Source organism: Drosophila innubila, assembly GCF_004354385.1.
Source record: "Drosophila innubila isolate TH190305 chromosome 3R unlocalized genomic scaffold, UK_Dinn_1.0 2_E_3R, whole genome shotgun sequence".
NCBI classification, from domain to species: Eukaryota; Metazoa; Arthropoda; class Insecta; order Diptera; family Drosophilidae; genus Drosophila; species Drosophila innubila.
This window is the reverse complement of record NW_022995380.1, coordinates 32,621,167-32,645,215: the sequence shown is the minus strand read 5'-3', so window position 1 is coordinate 32,645,215 and position 24,049 is coordinate 32,621,167. Positions and strand designations below refer to the sequence as shown.

Sequence of the window (24,049 nt, the reverse complement as noted above, 5' to 3'; positions counted from 1 at the left end):
TTAAAAAAAAAATTCTTTATGCTAGACATTCCTCAGTATTATTTGAATAAAATAAAGAATATATAATTCTTCAAATTTTCTCATACAAATATATACAACAAGAGAAGTATAGATATTTCGTTATTTATTTTAATATTATGAATATATTATGAGTAAATGTTTTGCAACATTACAATATATATTATCCAATAATATACCATATGCTTAAAATTTCGAAAAATTTTAAACAACTTATTTAGCATAGTCTTACAACCCTCAACCATATGTAGTCCAAGCAGCACTCTAAAATTAATTAAAGTACATAACAGCATGGACTGCGATATGCGTTCAAAATGTCGATGTTCATGTGTCCTGCAGTTCACACGATGACGCACAGTTTGCTGCGTTCTTCATCGACCCATGAGCGTCATTCATTACGTCATATATTCTTTTATTGAAAGAAATTAAAAATACACCATTTTACTGGCATATATCAATTCCTTCAATAAATTTTTTTATACCTAAAAAAATGTTGCGAAATGTCTTAGTTTTACATAATCAATGAAAATACGGTATATGACAACTATATAAAATATATTTAATTGTATTATAATCGATATATGTAAAGCATTAACCTGAACAAACAGGTACAACATTATATTTTAGGTTGTTGCGTTTATACAATGTATGCGCATGTTAATAATGAACAATACATTTGTGCAACGCATGTATATTATGGCACATATACACGCAGTTAATAATTTGTCTTGCCCAAAACACATAAAATGTGTAATATACATTTATACAATATGAATATGACAAATAAAATTTATAACAAAGTAATTTTATTGTATAAATTATACATTACACAATTTCAAATGTTTGAGCAAAGTAAATTATTTATTTTATTATTGACAATTAAAAATTTTTCTTTTATTTTCTTTAATATATATTTCTATATATTAATGAAATAAAAATTTTATTTTATTAACGGATAGATGCATTATACAATAATGATCCTTCCGCAGGTTCACCTACGGAAACCTTGTTACGACTTTTACTTCCTCTAAATAATCAAGTTCGGTCAACTTTTGCGAAACAACCGTAACACACAAGGCGTCACAGTGATCACGTCCGGAGACCTCACTAAATAATTCAATCGGTAGTAGCGACGGGCGGTGTGTACAAAGGGCAGGGACGTAATCAATGCGAGTTAATGACTCACACTTACTGGGAATTCCAAGTTCATGTGAACAGTTTCAGTTCACAATCCCAAGCATGAAAGTGGTTCAGCGGTTTACCCGGACCTCTCGGTCTAGGAAATACACGTTGATACTTTCATTGTAGCGCGCGTGCAGCCCAGGACATCTAAGGGCATCACAGACCTGTTATTGCTCAATCTCATTATTGCTAGACGCAATTTGTCCATTTAAGAAGCTAGTGTCCTTATAATGGGACAAACCAACAGGTACGGCTCCACTTATATAAACACATTCAAACACAATAAACATTTTACTGCCACCATGAATGAAGGCTATATAAGCTTCAACACCATAATCCTGAAGATATCTATTTAATATATTTGAGTCTCGTTCGTTATCGGAATTAACCAGACAAATCACTCCACGAACTAAGAACGGCCATGCACCACCACCCATAGATTCGAGAAAGAGCTATCAATCTGTCTTACACACTTATGTTCGACCTGGTAAGTTTTCCCGTGTTGAGTCAAATTAAGCCGCAGGCTCCACTCCTGGTGGTGCCCTTCCGTCAATTCCTTTAAGTTTCAGCTTTGCAACCATACTTCCCCGGAGCCCAAAAGCTTTGGTTTCCGGGAAGCGACTGAGAGAGCCATAAAAGTAGCTACACCCAATTGCTAGCTGGCATCGTTTATGGTTAGAACTAGGGCGGTATCTGATCGCCTTCGAACCTCTAACTTTCGTTCTTGATTAATGAAAACATCTTTGGCAAATGCGTTAGTCTTACGACGGTCCAAGAATTTCACCTCTCGCGTCGTAATACTAATGCCCCAAACTGCTTCTATTAATCATTACCTCTTGATCTGAAAACCAATGAAAGCAGAACAGAGGTCTTATTTCATTATCCCATGCACAGAATATTCAGGCATTTGAAGCCTGCTTTAAGCACTCTAATTTGTTCAAAGTAATTGTACCGGCCCACAATAACACTCGATGAAGAGCACTAATGCAGGTTTTTAAATAGGAGGAACATATAAAAAAATACAAGTATTTAATTACATATAAGAACTCCACCGGTAATACGCTTACATACATAAAGGTATAGTACTAACTACAATTGTAAGTTGCACTACCCGTATGAAGCACAAGTTCAACTACGAACGTTTTAACCGCAACAACTTTAATATACGCTATTGGAGCTGGAATTACCGCGGCTGCTGGCACCAGACTTGCCCTCCAATAGGTCCTTGTTAAAGGATTTAAAGTGTACTCATTCCAATTACAGGGCCTCGGATATGAGTCCTGTATTGTTATTTTCGTCACTACCTCCCGAGCTGGGAGTGGGTAATTTACGCGCCTGCTGCCTTCCTTAGATGTGGTAGCCGTTTCTCAGGCTCCCTCTCCGGAATCGAACCCTGATTCCCGTTACCTGTTGCAACCATGGTAGTCCTAGATACTACCATCAAAAGTTGATAGGGCAGACATTTGAAAGATCTGTCGTCGGTACAAGACCATACGATCTGCATGTTATCTAGAGTTCAACCAGTGTAACGATCTTGCGATCGCTTGGTTTTAGCCTAATAAAAGCACACGTTCCAAAAGGTCCGTGTTTTAATTGCATGTATTAGCTCTAGAATTACCACAGTTATCCAAGTAACTGTTAACGATCTAAGGAACCATAACTGATATAATGAGCCTTTTGCGGTTTCACTTTTATTTCGTGTGTACTTAGACATGCATGGCTTAATCTTTGAGACAAGCATATAACTACTGGCAGGATCAACCAGAATAATGTGTTATTTCTATGTGTAAATATTTTTACACATATAAATATTTTTAAATATGTAATAGACATGACAACTCATTAATATTTTTGAATAAATATGACATGCATATAGAGAACGAATATGGCTAAATTTAAATAGCAATCATGTTCGTTAGTTATAAAAAAAACTTACACATTTTTTTTATAAATATATATATATACAAAATATATACATATTAATTTGTTCAAAAATATCTTTATATTTACACTTACTTAATATAAATTCATCACACGTACATTATTTAAATTCAAAATAAATTGAATAAAAATTTATTTAATTTTGATTACAAATTGATAATTTATCTACATTTTGTATATATGTGTTAATAAATATTATATTAAATAAAACCTTTATCCACAATATATTTACATTGTGTTAAAGTTTAATTATTTTAATTTCCAATATACTATACATGTGCACACTGCCCTTGCATTGGAGAATCGAAAAACATATGTAATTCAATTTTCCAACCAGGTAACACTAAACCACCAACCAATTATATATAAACCTGTTGGTGGTTCTATTTTTAATGAAAGTTTATGCTTGCTAAATTAACGATAATGTGAAACCTATTTAGTATATATTGAAGAACAATATACCTTGGCCAATTCCACTATTATCTAACAATTGCATATTATTACCGCAGCCAAGCGTTCAAAGACAACAAATAACGAATAACTTTCATTTTCATTGACAACATTTATTATTATATGCGTCGAACACATATAATAGATGAACACACCCTGCTCACCATGTAAAGGTTTTTTGCCACGCTTTCTAAAATTCAATTAGTTTTTTAAATGCTACCTCTTAATATAATCAAGTGCATGCATCAATATATTTATGCACTATTAAACTTCATTATTTTTGCACCACACATTATAAATACCCAATGTCGGCAAGACAACACTCCACCGTCATATAATTTCGGTATGTTAAATTTTTTCATATGACTTGCCTTGCGCGACACCACTCCACCTATATAGGTTTTTTGCCACGCTTTCTAAAATTCAATTAGTTTTTCAAATGCTACCTCTTAATTTAATCAAGTGCATGCATCAATATATTTATGCACTATTAAACTTCATTATTTTTGCACCACACATTATAAATACCCAATGCCGGCAAGACAACACTCCACCGTCATATAATTTCGGTATATTAAATTTTTTCATATGACTTGCCTTGCGCGACACCACTCCACCTATATAGGTTTTTTGCCACGCTTTCTAAAATTTACCATTTTTTCAAATGACAATTTTTATTTCTCATACCTATGCATATATTTATATAATAATGCACTGTAAAACTTCATTATTTTTGCACCACATATTATAAATATCCAATGCCGGCAAGACAACACTCCACCGTCATATAATTTCGGTATGTTAAATTTTTTCATATGACTTGCCTTGCGCGACACCACTCCACCTATATAGGTTTTTTGCCACGCTTTCTAAAATTCAATTAGTTTTTCAAATGCTACCTCTTAATTTAATCAAGTGCATGCATCAATATATTTATGCACTATTAAACTTCATTATTTTTGCACCACACATTATAAATACCCAATGCCGGCAAGACAACACTCCACCGTCATATAATTTCGGTATGTTAAATTTTTTCATATGACTTGCCTTGCGCGACACCACTCCACCTATATAGGTTTTTTGCCACGCTTTCTAAAATTTACCATTTTTCAAATGACAATTTTATTTCTCATACCTATGCATATATTTATATAATAATGCACTGTAAAACTTCATTATTTTTGCACCACATATTATAAATATCCAATGCCGGCAAGACAACACTCCACCGTCATATAATTTCGGTATGTTAAATTTTTTCATATGACTTGCCTTGCGCGACACCACTCCACCTATATAGGTTTTTTGCCACGCTTTCTAAAATTTACCATTTTTTCAAAGGACGATCTGTTTTTCATACATAAATGTACTGTTATAAAATGTCTATGTCATATGAAAGTACTCTATTATATTGTTTATTTAAATGTCTGTCATATGAAAATATAATTTTACTTATATCAAATATGATTTATTTTTGTGGTCATATGAAATTTTTTTATTTTATGGGAGTTGATTTTATTTGTCATATAATATGGTTATGACATAAGAAAGTTGAATTTTTCTTGTCATATAAAATTTTTATGTCATATGAAATTTGACTTTTTCTTGTAGTCATATGAAATTTTTATTGTTATTTGAGAATTGTTATATTTTTGTCATATAATATGGTTATAAAAAATGAAAGTTGAATTTTACTTGTCATATGAAATTTGTCTCTTTTTGTTGTAGTCATATGAAATATTTATGTTTGAATTGTTCGTGTCATATGAAATTTTTATGTCTTGTGAAATTTGCCTTTTTTTTGTATTTATAAGAAATTTGTATGTTATATGAGATTTGTTTAATTCTTGTCATATTATATGGTTATGACAAATAAATGTTGAATTTTACATGTCATAAGAAATTTAACTTTATTTTGTAGTCATATGAAATTTTTATATTATTTGGGAGTTGACTTTGTTTTGTCATAAAATATGGCTGTGACTTAAGAAAGTTGAATTTTTCTTGTCATATGATATTTTTATGTCATGAGAAATTTGACTTTTATTTTGTAGTCATATGAAATTTTTATGTTTGAATTTTTCTAGTCATATGATATTTTATGTCATGTGAAATTTGCCTTTTTTTTGTATTTATATGAAATTTTTATGTTATATGAGATTTGTTTAATTCTTGTCATATTATATGGTTATGACAAATAAATGTTGAATTTTACATGTCCTAAGAAATTTAACTTTTTTTTGTAGTCATATGAAATTTTTTTGTTTGAATTTTTTGCGTCATATGAAATTTTTATGTCATGTGAAAATTGATTTTTTTTTTTGTATTTAAATTTGAATTTTATTTAAATGAGATGTGTTTAATTATTGTCATATAATATGGTTATGACAAATAATAGTTAAATTTTACTTGTCATATAAAATTTGACTCTTTTCTTTGTAGTCATATGAAATTTATGTGTTATATGAGTTGAATTTTTCTTGTCATATGAATTTTATGTCATATGAAATTTGTCTTTTTTGTAGTCATATGAAATATTTATGTTTGAATTTTCGTGTCATATGAAATTTTTATGTCTTGTGAAATTTGCCTTTTTTTTGTATTTATAAGAAATTTGTATGTTATATGAGATTTGTTTAATTCTTGTCATATTATATGGTTATGACAAATAAATGTTGAATTTTACATGTCATAAGAAATTTAACTTTTTTGTAGTCATATGAAATTTTATATTATTTGGGAGTTGACTTTGTTTTGTCATAAAATATGGCTGTGACTTAAGAAAGTTGAATTTTTCTTGTCATATGATATTTTTATGTCATGAGAAATTTGACTTTTATTTTGTAGTCATATGAAATTTTATGTTTGAATTTTTCTAGTCATATGAAATTTTATGTCATGTGAAATTTTTTTTTGTATTTATATGAAATTTTATGTTATATGAGATTTGTTTAATTCTTGTCATATTATATGGTTATGACAAATAAATGTTGAATTTTACATGTCCTAAGAAATTTAACTTTTTTTGTAGTCATATGAAATTTTTTGTTTGAATTTTTTGTCATATGAAATTTTTATGTCATGTGAAAATTGATTTTTTTTTTTTGTATTTTAATTTGAATTTTATTTAAATGAGATGTGTTTAATTATTGATGGTTATGACAAATAATAGTTAAATATTACTTGTCATATAAAATTTGACTCTTTTCTTTGTAGTCATATGAAATTTATGTGTTATATGAGAGTTGAATTTTTCTTGTCATATGAAATTTTTTTGTCATATGAAATTTGACTTTTTTGTAGTCATATGAAATATTTATGTTTGAATTTTCGTGTCATATGAAATTTTTATGTCTTGTGAAATTTGCCTTTTTTTGTATTTATAAGAAATTTTTATGTTATATGAGATTTGTTTAATTCTTGTCATATTATATGGTTATGACAAAAAAATGTTGAATTTTACATGTCATAAGAAATTTAACTTTTTTTTGTAGTCATATGAAATTTTTATATTATTTGGGAGTTGACTTTGTTTTGTCATAAAATATGGCTGTGACTTAAGAAAGTTGAATTTTTCTTGTCATATGATATTTTTATGTCATGAGAAATTTGACTTTATTTTGTAGTCATATGAAATTTTTATGTTTGAATTTTTCTAGTCATATGAAATTTTATGTCATGTGAAATTGCCTTTTTTTGTATTTATATGAAATTTTTATGTTATATGAGATTTGTTTAATTCTTGTCATATTATATGGTTATGACAAATAAATGTTGAATTTTACATGTCCTAAGAAATTTAACTTTTTTTGTAGTCATATGAAATTTTTTTTGTTTGAATTTTTGCGTCATATGAAATTTTTTATGTCATGTGAAAATTGATTTTTTTTTTTGTATTTTAATTTGAATTTTATTTAAATGAGATGTGTTTAATTATTGTCATAATATGGTTATGACAAATAATAGTTAAATATTACTTGTCATATAAAATTTGACTCTTTTCTTTGTAGTCATATGAAATTTATGTGTTATATGATAGTTGAATTTTTCTTGTCATATGAAATTTTATGTCATATGAAATTTGACTTTTTGTAGTCATATGAAATTTTATATGTTTGAATTTTTCGTGTCATATGAAATTTTATGTCTTGTGAAATTTTTTTTTTTTTGTATTTATAAGAAATTTTATGTTATATGAGATTTGTTTAATTTTGTCATATTATATGGTTATGACAAATAAATGTTGAATTTACATGTCATAAGAAATTTAACTTTTTTTGTAGTCATATGAAATTTTTATATTATTTGGGAGTTGACTTTGTTTTGTCATAAAATATTGTGACTTAAGAAAGTTGAATTTTCTTGTCATATGATATTTTTATGTCATGAGAAATTTGACTTTTATTTTGTAGTCATATGAAATTTTATGTTTGAATTTTTCTAGTCATATGAAATTTTTTATGTCATGTGAAATTTGCCTTTTTGTATTTATATGAAATTTTTATGTTATATGAGATTTGTTTAATTCTTGTCATATTATATGGTTATGACAAATAAATGTTGAATTTTACATGTCCTAAGAAATTTAACTTTTTTTTGTAGTCATATGAAATTTTTTTGTTTGAATTTTTTGCGTCATATGAAATTTTTATGTCATGTGAAAATTGATTTTTTTTTTTTGTATTTTAATTTGAATTTTTATTTAAATGAGATGTGTTTAATTATTGTCATATAATATGGTTATGACAAATAATAGTTAAATATTACTTGTCATATAAAATTTGACTCTTTCTTTGTAGTCATATGAAATTTATGTGTTATATGAGAGTTGAATTTTTCTTGTCATATGAATTTTATGTCATATGAAATTTGTCTCTTTTGTTAGTCATATGAAATATTTTATGTTTGAATTGTTCGTGTCATATGAAATTCTTATGTCTTGTGAAATTTGTCTTTTTTTGTATTTATAAGAAATTTGTATGTTATATGAGATTTGTTTTAATTTTGTCATATTATATGGTTATGACAAAAAATGTTGAATTTTACATGTCATAAGAAATTTAACCTTTTTTGTAGTCATATGAAATTTTTATATTATTTGGGAGTTGACTTTGTTTTGTCATAAAATATGGCTGTGACTTAAGAAAGTTGAATTTTCTTTGTCATATGATATTTTTTATGTCATGAGAAATTTGACTTTTATTTTGTAGTCATATGAAATTTTTATGTTTGTTTTTTTCTAGTCATATGAAATTTTTATGTCATGTGAAATTTGCCTTTTTTTGTATTTATATGAAATTTTTATGTTATATGAGATTTTTTAACCCTTGTCATATTATATGGTTATGACAAATAAATGTTGATTTTACATGTCCTAAGAAATTTAACTTTTTTGTAGTCATATGAAATTTTTTTTGTTTGAATTTTTTTATGTCATATGAAATTTATGTCATGTGAAAATTGATTTTTTTTTTTGTATTTTAATTTGAATTTTATTTAAATGAGATGTGTTTAATTATTGTCATATATCATGGTTGGTGACAAATAATAGTTAAAATATTTTACTTGTCATATAAAATTTGACTTTTCTTTGTAGTCATATGAATTTATGTGTTATATGAGAGTTGAATTTTCTTGTCATATGAATTTAATTTGTCATATGAAATTTGACTCTTTTGTTGTAGTCATATGAAATATTTATGTTTGAATTGTTCGTGTCATATGAAATTTTTATGTCATGTGAACGGTCTTTTTGTATTTATAGAAATTTTATGTTATATGAGATTTGTTTAATTCTTGTCATAATATATGGTTATGACAAATAAATGTTGAATTTACATGTCCTTAAGAAATTTAACTTTTTTTGTAGTCACATGAAATTTTTTTTGTTTGAATTTTTGCGTCATATGAAATTTTTATGTCATGTGAAAATTGATTTTTTTTTTTTTGTATTTTAATTTGAACTTTATTTAAATGAGATGTGTTTAATTATTGTCATATAATTATGGTTATGACAAAATAATAGTTAAATTTACTTGTCATATAAAAATTTGATCCTTCTTGTAGTCATATGAAATTTATGTTATATGAGAGTTGAATTTTTCTTGTCATATGAATTTTTTACTTGTCATATGAAATTTGTCTTTTGGTTGTAGTCATATGAAATATTTATGTTTGAATTGTTCGTGTCATGAAATTTTTATGTCTGTGAAATTCTCATTCTTTTTTGTATTTATAAGAAATTTGTATGTTATATGATTTGTTTATTCCTTGTCATATTATATGGTTATGACAAATAAATGTTGAATTTTACATGTCATAAGAAATTTAACTTTATTTTGTAGTCATATGAAATTTTATATTATTTGGGAGTTGAATTTTGTTTTGTCACAAAATATGGTTGACTTCAAAGTTGAATTTTTCGTCATATGATATTTTTATGTCTATGAGAAATTTGACTTTATTTTGTAGTCATATGAAATTTTTTATGTTTGAATTTTCTAGTCATATGAAATTTTTTTTTATGTCATGTGAAATTCCACTTTTTTGTATTTATATGAAATTTTATGTTATATGAGATTTGTTTAATTCTTGTCATATTATATGGTTATGACAATAAATGTTGAATCCTACATGTCCTAAGAAATTTAACTTTTTTTGTGTAATATATGAAATTTTTTTATTTGAATTTTATGTCATATGAAATTTTTTTATGTCATGTGAAAAATTGATTTTTTTTTGTATTTTAATTTGAATTTTTATTTTAAATGAGATGTGTTTAATTATTGTCATATATGGTTATATAAATAATAGTTAACATTACTTGTCATATAAAAATTTGATTCCTATCTCTTTTGTAGTCATATGAAATTTATGTGTTATATGATAGTTGAATTTTTCTTGTCATATGAAATCTTTTTATGTCATATGAAATTTGACTTTTTTTTAGTAATCACATGAAATTTTATATGTTTGAATTTTCGTGTCATATGAAATTTTATGTCTTGTGAATTTGCCTTTTTTTTGTATTTATAAGAAATTTTTATGTTATATGAGATTGTTTTAATTCTTTTGTCATATTATATGGTTATGACAAAAAAAATGTTGAATTTTACATGTCATGTTGAAATTAACTTTTTTTGTAGCTTCATATGAAATTTTTTATATTATTTGGGAGTTGACTTTGTTTTATCATAAAATATGGCTGTGACTTAAGAAAGTTGAATTTTTCGTCATATGATATTTTATGTCATGAGAAATTTGATTTTATTTTAGAAATTATATGAAATTTTATGTTTGAATTTTCTAGTCATATGAAAATTTTTATGTCATGTGAAATTTGGCCTTTTTTTATTTATATGAAATTTTTTATGTTATATGAGATTTGTTTAATTTTTGTCATATTATATGGTTATGACAAATAAAATGTTGAATCTTTACATGTCCCAAGAAATTTTAACTTTTTTTGTAGTCATATGAAATTTTTTGTTTGGTTCTTTTGCGTCATATGAAATTCTTCTTATGTCATGTGAAATTGATTTTTTTTTTTTTTTTGTAGGTTTTATTTGAATTTTATTTAAAATGAGATGTGTTTTAATTATTGTCATATAATATGGTTACATAAAATAATAGTTAAATCATTACTTGTCATATAAAATTTGATCTTTTCTTTGTAGCTCATATGAAATATGTTATATGAGAGTTGAACTTTCTTTATCATATGAATTTTGCTCTGTCATATGAAATTTGTCTCTTTTTTATTATAAATATATGAAATATTTATGTTTGAATTGTTCTAAAATTGGTATGAAATTTTTATGTCTTGTGAAATTTGTCTTTTTTTTGCATTTATAAGAAATTTGTATGTTATATGAGATTTGTTTCAATTCTTGTCATATTATATGGTTATGACAAATAAATGTTGAATTTTACATGTCATAAGAAATTTAACTCTTTATTTTGTAGTCATATGAAATTTTTTATATTATTTGGGAGTTGACTTTTGTTTTATCAGTAAAATATGACAGACTTAAGAAAGTGGAATTTTTCTTGTCATAGATATTTTATGTCATGAGAAATTTGACTTTATTTTAGAAGTCATATGAAATTTTTATGTTTGAATTTCAGTCATATGAAATTTTTATGCTCATGTGAATTTGCCTTTTTACATTTATATGAAATTTTTTATGTTATATGAGATTTGTTTAATTCTGTCATATTACATGGTTAGACAAATAAATGTTGAATTTTACATGTCCTAAGAAATTTAACTTTTTTTTGTAGTCATATGAAATTTTTTTGTTTGAATTTTTTTATGTCATAAGAAATTTTTATGTCATGTGAAAATTGATTTTTTTTTTGTATTTTAATTTGAATTTTTATTTAAAATGAGATGTGTTTAATTTATTGTCATATAATATGGTTATGACAAATAATAGTTAAATTTTAATTTGTCATATAAAATTTGACTTTTCTTGTAGTCACATGAAATCTATGCAAGTTATATGAGAGTTGAATTTTCCTTTGTCACATGAATTTTTACTTGTCATATGAAATTATTCCTTTTGTTGTAGTCATATGAACATTTATGCTCTGAATTGTTCAAAGTCATATGAAATTTTTTATGTCTCTAGGAATTTTATTTCTTTTTGTATTTATAAGAAATTTTGTATGTTATATGAGATTTATTAATTTTGTCATATTATATGGTTGAAGTGACAAATAAATGTTGAATTTTACATGCTCATAAGAAATTTGAACTTTATTTTTGTAGTAGCTCATGAAATTTTTTTTATGTTTGAATTCTTCTAATATATGAAAATTTTTATGTCATGAAATTTGCCTTCTTTTTGTATTTATATGAAATTTTTATGTTATATGAGATTTGTTTAATTTTGCCTATATTATATGGTTATAAAATAAATGCTGAATTTACATGTTCCAAGAAATTTAACTTTTTAAATATATGAAATTTTTTTTGTTTGAATTTTGCGTCATATGAAATTTTTGCGTCATGTGAAAATTGATTTTTTTTTTTTGTATTTTAATTTGAATTTTATTTAAATGAGATGTGTTTAATCATTGTCATATAATATAATATTTTACAGCGAAAGCGTTGTCACGCAAATGGCAGAGCACCGTACTTAGCTATAGCAGCCGTTGTGCTATATCACGTTCACGACCGTCTGTCAAACAGCCGTCGTCATGCTCACCAACATGTCACGCCGTCCGTCCGCCGCCATTGTTGTCACATAAAGAATGCTACGTGACCGCGGCCACCATGACGCTGTTTGCCACCGCCACGTCCACCACGCGTCCGTTCAACCACGTCGTTCGTCATATAAACGAAGAGACGGTGAAGACGTCGAACGTTAGTATAAACCGTTACCGAACCACGCCAAACAGGCCGTTACAACGTCATTCACGCTCAACCGCCATGTTGTTATGTCGTTGATGAAAACGCGTCATAGCGGTAGCGGCGACCCGCGTCCAGCAACGTTCACGAAACGATGGCACATGTTGCGGTTAACGGCTCACTGTCGAAGACGAGAACGCGTCATTGTCGTCGCCGCACAAGATACGGTTGATACGTAGATGGCACATAACGGTCACAAACTGTCGTTAACGAACGTTATACTGCGCCACGTCCGTACCTGCCCTACAACGTCGAAGAAACGATGAGGTGGCGTCGCCTGGCTGCGCCACGTTCGCGCGACGTCACCGTCACGCCACCAGCCGCCACCAAGAATCAAAAGCATTAGCGTGAATTTGCAAAGCAGAAAAGCAAAAGCCGCAGTCGACAAAAGCAAACGCAAACAAGAAAAAAAACACTAACTAAATGGAACCTTCACCTTGTTGTTGTTGTTGTTGTTTTATGTTGGTAAGTATTGTGCAGTTAAAACATAGTACATCATCAAACGGCAGACAGAGTTGCAGGAATGAAGATGAAGATGATAGACTCAGAGACTTAATGAAGTTCGCATAAAGTAAGACAAACGGAAGAAAAGACGAACGTGGCACGCCATTAAATTTAATTTAGTCAAGAGCTTTGATAAATACCAGACAGATGGGGATGACGGGAAGAGATGGGGAGCGACAAGGTTATCATAGGTACGCAATGAATTTGCAGCCGGAAATGAGTTAAGTTTGTTACAAGCTCATTACGAGTTGGTAGACGGCACAAAAAAGTCACTTGCATTTCAAGTTTGTAAGCTGCAAGCGCTATCTGCCCAGTTGCATGCAACAGCTGGTGGCAAGCACAAACCAAAATATGATTGAGATTCTCTTGCCTTTGCCATCTCAACTTAACTTCAAGGCACACAGACAGACAGACAGACAGACAGACAGACAGACAGACAGACAGACAGATAATAACAGGCAGATAGACAGCCGTCAGGTAGCAAAGATTTGGACTTGAATGGCAACGTGCCGCACAGGATACAACAATGTTCGTTACGTTATGTCTGCCACATGCTGCAGATTATCACGTTAATTGCGTTGCCTGGTTACGTGGGGCATTTAATAAAGTGTCGCGTGTGCGATGTCATCTCATTGAGAAGACCCCTTAGCCTGAATTACTGCATCTCTAATTTGGCAGCCTAACTTAAAGCACTGGAAGGTTGAGCTTTTCTATATTTATTTGTTTGTATCTTACGTTATTTGGGAAAATGTATTTTTAATACCAGTTTGTTTTAAAGCCATTAAAATATCACCAAATAAAAAATATTTTTTATGTCAACAAAACAATATGTAACTAAGTCTACAAAATACTTTTTTTAACAACTTTTAATAGTCGACTAATAATAGCTGCTGACTAAGAAAAATTAAGTTCAATACTAATCTTTAATATCGTAAATTATGAGTAACTAAGTAAATTATTCAACAAATCAAAAATAACATTTATTACCAATCAAAATATTTTCAGCTCTTTAAACAAAATTTTTATCATTTATTTCCAGAGATAAATAGCACGATATTTTATGTGTTTGCATAAAAGAAGGAATGCATTTACATTTTATCAACCATAGTCAACAGTAGAATTTAATAATGTATAAAGCTAGCTTTCTGGCTTATTTAATAAATCGTTATATTTACAATAGTTTTACCCTCTTCCTAAATTTTTTTGTATGTTCATTACAAATTGAAATACTGCATTCTCGAGTTAAAAAAAGCCACGATTCTGTGGATTTTTACGAACTTATGACCTCACTTTTCATTTGTTACTTGAGTTCAACATATGTCCTCACATCGGTCATAGAAACGTCCTTCAATTCCATCCTATTTATATTGCTTTTTACACACTATAAATTTAACTGCTGCCTGCTCGAGTTGAAGTTCTTATCGCTGGGAGAAAATCAGGACGCGAATAACACAGCTTGCTTAAGTCGAAAGGACATAAACTGGCTGCAAAATTAATTACTTTTACTTAACGACAGCTTTATGTTAATGGCGAGAATCGCAATGATTGAGACGATAATGAAATGGCAAAGTATTTTAATGATTCCGCTAGCAACTTTGGCAACAGACATACGAAGTATGAGATTGAAACTAGGCAGAGGCAGCATCATCAACAACAATCAACATTTTCATCGCGTTTTCATCAATCATTTTATTTTATATGTCTGTGGGCGGGCGTCATTATTGCCGCTTAACTCAATATACTGTCAATATATATTTATAATACACCGCCCACTTTTTTTTCTACTTTTGCCCAATCAGTGGGCAGTGTCATTATGAAAGCATCATTTGCCAAGTAGCTTTTTTAGGGGGGAGGAGGAGTTGGGGGTCAGAAGGTGACGCTGGCAAGGACGTTGTCGTTATTACATGTGACCCAACGGCGACAACGCTGATGAAGGCAATCATTTCCTGCCCACACTTTGGCACCTCTCACAGCTGGTCACCATCTCCAGTGGTGCTTTTCAATATCGTCATTTCCGGCACACAACATGATTAAGCAATCAAAATCAGTGCCGAGAGTCGCCCAAAAGGCGGCCACATTTTAACTAAGTAAATCAGGAAAGGAAAGGATTTATGTCCACATTATTTCAACTGAGAGCTATGTAATCGAAATCTTTATGAGTTGGCACTAAAACCGGGGCGAACTTTCTGCCACGCAAGGCATTAACTTGCATTAAATGTTTGTATTGTATTTCCACCATCTCAACACAATGTAAGTGGAAATGTCAATATAAACTCAAACACAATTCTCTTTAATGGTCGAAAACATTTTAATGAATTTTAAATGAGTATTAGCAATAAGTTGCTATAGCTAGCAATAAATTATTGTGTAACAGCAATAAAAGGACATCAATACAAATAAGTATAGTCATTATTTAATTTCTTATTGTAAAGCAATTAACTTATACTCACAAGACTCATTATAAAGACTTTAAAATCTATGAAAGAATTCAACTTTAATTAACTTAATTTTATATTTTCAATCAAGGAATTAGTCAAATGACTTTTGACTTTATTTTAAGCACAGATCTTTGTAATTTGTTTGAGTCTAAAATATTAAAACTTAACTAATTAAATAAAATATATGTAACTTTTTCCACAGAGGGAGTTCGATTTTACAATTATTCAACTGTTTTCACGATTATTATTAAGTTCTTATAATGCCTATCGTTAGCACCATAAAACCCTACCAAAACGACTAAATGTACTAATTCTTTAACTAATTAACCAGCACATTAATGTAACAAACCGTGTTATTAGCTTGCTATTTCGACACTGACAGAAATCAAAGACAATTTCGTGGTTCTGTAACCCAAATCAATAACGCATTATGATTTATCGATTGACCGCATGTAAGTACAGTAATCACTTACAAAATCTAAACCGAAAGTTCAGTTAAGTCATTCAACCCTACAATATCTTGATGACCGATACTAAAAGCGAAAACACATTAAACTATAATTGTCACGCAAAGAGAAAGTATGTATAGTAAAAGACAATAAAATTGATTTTGATTTTTTTGATATTCTGCCTAAAACAAAATTGCAGCATTAAATTCTTGTGCTATTGCCTGTAAATTTCTACAGAAAAAATAGAAAATGGCGAGTCATAAGCAGGTCTGAGGAAAGAAAGAGAGGAAAACTAAGTCGCAAGTGACATAAGTATATATGGAATAAAAGCGAAGTGAAAACAGTTTTGTTCGCGCATAACAATTTAAGCACTGCCTGAATAGGGATTGGAATTGAGATTGAATTGAAACTTAGACTGAGTTGACTCTGTGTGCCATGTGCGTGATTTGTCGCCCAAATGCCACAAGCACTCTGCTGTTCACCTGAATCTATCCACGTATTTGCCAGGTCGCGAATTTCTGGTCATAAATTGCGGTTTCACGAAATGTACAAAACGTGCATGAGGTGGACGCGACCTTAGAAATTTTCATATCTATAAAAAAACAACATGTGCTAAGTTTATATCCATCCGCATTTTCAATTTCAAACTGTTCTGTTTAAAAAAATAACACAATTTTGTGCTAAAAATTCAAATAAATAAAATTGCTAATAAAATCAATCTTTTTTCCCTTTCCTTTATTACAACTTTTTTCCACAAAACAACTTTTATTTTACATATCATTAGAACGAAAAGTCCTAATAACTGAAAATAATTATAAATTTTCTTGGAATATAATACTCAAATTATCATAAAAAATACTTTAAAAAAAGATTATTATTTTCGAATTTTAAAGCTAAACAAATTTTAAACTAATGCTCTCAACAAAAAAGTGTATATACGTTTTTAATTAGTTAGCTTTTGTGACAACAACTTATGGTAAAAAACAGCTTTGGCAACTTAATATAAAAAAGATGAAAAAATAACATTTTTTTTAATTTCTAACAAAAAAGTTCTTAACGCAGTTTTCCGTTAATTAAATATTTTGGTATCATATAAAAAAGCAAGTATTAAATAATTGTAACAGGAATACCTTTTTTTGTGCAGAAGTTCACAATAGAAAAGTTTGACTGTATATAAAGTTTTTGGCTCGGATATAACGAGATTTTTAGTAGAGTTCAGTTGAAGGAGAACTTAAAGTATAAATTTGCAGATAAGCAAAGTGAGAGTAGTGTTTAATGTGAAAAGAAGCTAATTTTAAAAACAACTTAAAATGCTTCTTCTCATCAAAATACACAGAGAATTTTAATTAAAGACTATTTATTTCTTTGTCTATTTATTTGTTGATAATCTTAGGAGAAGGATACTCACATTATTCTGGTTGCATCTCGCTGACGCACAGACTCATCCCGGTTGAGCACCTCAATTATCATTTTCGTTCATTCTCCGACAAATTCTCGAGCACCTGTGATGTGGCGACCGCCAGTTCGGGACCAAGAACATCGATAGTTTCTCCGGGTATACTCTCGGTTGCCGCATCGCTGGTGGCTATGCTAACGCCGGTGGAAATGGAGCCAAGGTTATAGCCAGTAACTCCGCCACTTGTCATGCTTCCCATGCTGCCCATGCTCAAGTTCATGCCCATTTGAAGGTTGCTTGCAGCTGTTGTGCCAACCAAACCGGATGATGCACCTTGTGAGCCTGTGCTGCCGTTAGCTGTTGCACTATTGTTGCTATATTGCATCATGTTGTTGCTGTTCGGTTCTCCTCCTCCTCCTCCTCCTCCTCCCACACGATGCTTGTTGTTGGCGTTTTGCGTGGGCGTCGGCGTGGGCGGTAGGCGTGCACTGCGTCCACTTGACATACTACACGAGTTCACGGAGAATTCCTTTCCTGTGCGTAGTTTACAACTGCCCACCACTCTCTCTCTCCTCCTCTCTTTTCTGTGCTTTTTCAGCTCAGCTGCCAAATGCAAGTTCACAATATGCAAACGATTTCATACAGTCCAATGGTTTGATCTGGTTACTTCCTTTTACTTGTATAACTATTCAGTTGATTCTGTCGCTATTTTACACATTTCTTAAAGAACTTCATTAATGTTGCATTTGCTGCATGTCAATTGCAATCCTGTGAAATATAGAGCAAGAAAATTGTATTTGATTTATGTTAAGTCAGTGGGTAAAAATAACTTTTCATTTCTGGGCAGGAAAGGTTTATAAATAATGAAAAGAAGAGAACAAGTTGGTTTAGTATTGAATATTCTCTGCAAGTAAATATGTAAAGTAGTATGATTTCAGTTTCAGGTTTCTAAGTTTTCTGATAAACATAGAGTCAACAATTGACTAAAATACTACATTAAACAAATTTTTTTGTAAGCTGTGATATATTTGAAATTTTAGAACATTAAAATTTTTTTATGAAATTTTATTTAGTTTTATCATGAATGTCACCAAAATTGAAAAAAAAACTTTCTGAAAATTTGGAAAATTAATCTTATTGGCGTGGTACTTTTGATTGAAAAGTGCCGTGAAACTTTGGGAATAAAATAATTTCTTAGCCACAAATATATATAAAAATAATGGAAATTGTGTAACTTATAATTAACAGAACATACAAGAAAAGGACAGGAACTTTTCTTAGTAAAAAGTACTTAATGCAGTTTTAAGTAGTTAGGTCAACAACTAAAAGATTACTCAGTCTGTAAATGGCAGTACACTCGGTACTCGCAACCTAATCTTAAAATCATTATATTTTACACTTGTTTAGCTTAACACACAAGTAAGTATTATAGCCATAATCGCAGTCTGTTGCTGCTGTGCTCGGTTAGCAGTTTACGTCTTTAAGAAATCAACAGCAGCGATAAAAACTGCAGCAGGAAAACCCATAAATAGTTTGTTGGTAGAATGTGGTGGGAATTTTGGTTCAATATTGGACACGTCGTCACGGTTGCCACGACACAAAACCATATACCACACATCGACAGCACTCACACACTCACATATATATATATATAAAGTATACCCGCAGCATGTGGCGCAACCATACAAATATTGATGTGGTGACCTGACGGTGGTCGTAGTCGACACGTCGACGTCAGCAAACATGGCGTTTAGTTAGTTAGTTTCGATGCTCATACAACAATAACAACAGCTTTATATGAATTCTACATGTGTGTGTGTTTGTTTAACGTCTGATGTGTGATAACGCACAGATGTGGCACACGCTTATGTTTGAGTTTCCATTAAATGTGAATTACAATGCCGAAACAAAGCCAAATACAAATTGCGGCATAGTTCGAACAACTGTTAATTATCATAAAATGCTTCTGTTTGCAAACGAAAATCCCCAGGCAATGCAACAGTTAACAAATTAACACAACTCTGTAATTTTAGTATTGAAATTAGTATACGAGAATGCTCGCTTTGTTAAATTAAATTAGCAAGAATATTTAAAAAAAACTTTTAACTTCATAATGTTTAAATTGACTGACAAGCAAACAAATATTTACTAAATTAATTAGTAAAAATAAGTAAATAATATAACAAATAATAAGCCAAACAATAAACTTAAAAAATCATCCTCAAATAGTTTATTAATGACAGACACTATAAATTTATTTGATAGTAATAATATGTTACACATACAACTTGCTTCTACATTTCCGGCAATATAAAACATTAAAATATAAAATAACATATAAGAGATAAATTAATCAAAAATAGATTTCATTACTAGAATTTAAATATGTGCAATTAAAGACAATATTACGCATACGACTGGATTAAACATTAAACTTATAAATATAATAGTTAAACTAATTAAGATGAGAATGTCTTACATTACTAAATATAAAACAGAAAATTAATATTAATTAAAAATAAATAAGAATAACAAATTGTTTATCATTGGTTGAGCCTATTCAAGTATAAATACCTTTGAAAAGATATTACGTATACGCATGTACATTTACAGAATTAGAATAGCTAATTACATTTGTCTGTCTTTTTTTTAACTCTTTCTCACTGCATTCATAGTTTAGTAAAATTAATTAAAAGTTATAAATAAGCTGAAAACTATAAAGGTATGCAGCTACCTATGCATATTTCCCTTCACAGAATTCACACAGCAAAGCAAACATTCTGTCTGAAAATATTTTTTTAATTTAATACTATGAATGTGTAGGAGTGTGTGGGCAAGTATGTGTTGTGTATTGTACAAAGTTGCGGCAGCAACAATAACAAAAAAAAAAAAATAGGACGCTGACAGCAGCAACAGTCAAAAGACATTTAAATGACAATGACAGTTTAACTGTGGCGGCACACAGAAAAGAACATCACACAATGAGTTTGAAGGAGAAAAGAGGAAAAAGCGAGGAGAGAGGAAATACGGCAAACAGCGACTGCTTGCACAGTCCAACAGTTTTATCGAGTAACACACAAGAACACACACACATACGCATACACACGATTAAAGCGGAAGTGCTGTCTTTTACGTTGTCTAACACTGGCTGCGCCTACGACAGAAAATGGCAGCTGAGCTAGTGATGTAAATCGTATGTGAAATATCGATATTAAAATTAAAAACAATTCATTGAATTTTCTATAGTATTTACAAATAAAATTAAATATTTTGGGTTCTGAAATATTGATTTTTAACTTAAGAGACACTATTTTAAATACTTGACTAAGAAATAAACCCGAGCTCGTTTTGAGAATTAAACAACAAAAGATGGGGGAGAAAGTCGTTGTCTACCGCTATATCAGATAAAATATCGCTATCAGTTATTTATTCCATAAAAGTCAATTCAAAATTTATATTCTGAAATTATGTTCTGAAATATTGATTTTTAACTTAAAAGACACTATTTTAAAAACTTGACTCGTTGTCTACCGATATATCAGATAAAATATCGCTATCAGTTATTTATTCCATAAAAGTCAATTCAATATTTATATTCTGAAATTATGTTCTGAAATATTGATTTTTAACTTAAAAGACACTATTTTAAAAACTTGACTCGTTTTCTACCGATAAAATATCGCTATCAGTTATTAATTCCATAAAAGTCATTTCAATATTTAACGATGTATCGATTAGGATTCACATCACTAGACTAAGGAAAACTGAAAATTGAAAACGAAAAGGAAATGCTTCTTTGTGTGTGCCAGTTTATGTGTGGGTATTCATGTGGGTGTTCGTGTGTGTGTTTGTTAGTCCCGCCAGACTCACAACGACATGCGATATCAATTGAAAGGCAACCGCGTAACTGGATGCTTAGGCTCCTGGCTGGCATCCTGCCTGTCTCAGCGCCTCCCCCCTTTGACGTCTGACTGTTATCCCGGACTGCCGTGATGATGGATGCGCATCGCATGTGCAAAAAGACTCACTGGCTGCGTGTGGTGCAAATGTAATTAAGCATTTGAAGTGAGAGTCTCCACTATACTCGTATTTTCTCCTCATTCTCGTGCTTATTGAAAATATGAAAAATGCACACGCATGCAATGTAGATAAGTACAATAAAGGAGCATATGAGAGATTATACGGCATCTTTTTAATTTACACTTGTTGAATTTTTAATGATGTAGTGCTGACGTCAAGTATACGCAGCATGTGACTGACGGCAACAATCTAATAACAACGACTATAATTTTAATGTAATAAATAAATAAAAGATATTAGATAAGAATTATTTCTTTATTTTTTTCAACTTATTGAAAAAAAACTTTTTTGATCTAAATAAAAAATGTATGTTATAATAATTGAATTTAAGTTTATCTAAGACTTTTCTATTCACCTAGTCAATTTTAACAGGTATGATTTTTTTAAGCTCATAGATGTCCATTGCCAGTTATGTGGATATTTATGAGCTCTTAATTGCCCCAGCTGTTGGATATTTTTAGCGACAGCTAACACAATGCTTTATTCATAGAGAGAGACAATACACAACACTGAGAGTCTCGTAATTGAATTTGACTGGAAACACACAAATCAATTTTAGTTTAGCATTCAGGAAGGCCAACCTAACATCATCCGGCTTGAGAGGCTCAGATTAAAAGTTTTTTATACGAACATATTCAAATGCACATTGCACAAACGTCATGATGGACAAGAGAAAACGCTTTCCCCTGCCTCAATGTTACAATGCCAGCGGCTGTCATGAATAAACAAACGAATGGAAAACAGAGCTAACATTTCAATGTCATTGTCAGTTATGCAAGAATCAACAGCAGTACAATCTGTGCAAATAACAGCGCAGGATTCTTTTGTACATATGTATCCACGTATTTTGCCATTAGATAGGGTCAATGCTAAAGTTCCGGAAGCAGCGCGTTGATAGTGTTGACAGCTATGCCAAAGAGCATAGCAAACTTAACAAAAACGTGCCGCCAAAGCACTTGACAGGCAAAAAGACATGAAATAAAGACATCGATACCATACAGACACTAACTGAACAGGAAACACACAGCAATTCCTGAAATATAAGTTCCATCGAATGGGAATAATGTAAAAAGAAAGTATTCTTGACATTGTATCAAACTAATCATTTGCATTTTTCTTTTCAAAACAATTTTTAACTTTTTTCCATTTATTTGTAGTGGTTTTTCTATTCGATTTTTATTTACTTCCTTTACATGTGCCCTTATATTATAAAAAATACTATCATACAACAACAAATTATCACTAAACACATTTATTTTTATTTGACACATATTTAAGAGCAGTTTATATAAATTTCTTCACATGTTTTATGTTTTTTAAACAAAAGGCTTTTCTTCAAGTTTTTTCTTAAGATTGAACCAGTTTTTCGGTCACAAGTGTTTACTATCGACCAATACAAAAATCTACTTTAAAATTTAAATCTGTATATTTTTAAAGCAGTTCTTTTCTTTCCTTCATTTCATTGAAACAGTTTATCAATATTTATCATATCTAATTCATTGAAAGCAAAACATGTCCCAAATTTAATCATAATAAGTGGTTCTTGTGTACTTTAAAAACAGTTTTTAAAATTTTACAATGAACGAGTTTTTCTAAACTAAACATATTTAGTTTTGTATAAAAGTCATCATCGTAAGTAGCTCTTGTATGGTTTAAAAATACTACTTTATTTATTTTTACAATTTATCATTTTAATCCAAAAGCTTGTCTACAAAAAATCATCATGAAAGTAACTTATATACTGTCTGCTCTAGACACTGAATCATATTTTTCTACTTGTCGCTCAGGTAATATTACAGTTTATCCATAACTGCGGAAAGGGTATTAAGAACAGGAAAGTTTCAACGGCACAATCAATATCAAAGTGTCGCTTAAAAGCACACGCTGAATAGCCACACAAATATAGACACACTTTGGATACCTATGTTAGTATCACTGTCTGTCCGACTGTCCGTCTGAGTGTGTGTGTGTGTGTGTGAGTTGTCAACATTTGTGTGCAGTTCCGTTGCGCTTGGCTGCCCTTGTCTGTCCTATATAATGCCTTAAGCTCTGCTCAAAAGGGCGCATATATTACTTACTATAAAATAAGCGTTAAGCATGACTACAAGTGCATGTGTGTGTGTGTGAACATATATACATATATAGAAGCATGTTTACACCGTTTGCTATATGT

General features: G+C 29.8%; 1 non-coding gene across 1 annotated transcript; it reads right to left on the bottom strand.

Annotated features, from left to right (window-relative positions):
- Positions 1–990: 990 nt before the first annotated feature.
- On the bottom strand, positions 991–2,968 carry LOC117793089. The gene has a single exon (XR_004618231.1). It is a non-coding gene; the product is annotated as a small subunit ribosomal RNA (ribosomal RNA).
- Between the last annotated feature and the right edge of the window lie 21,081 nt (positions 2,969–24,049).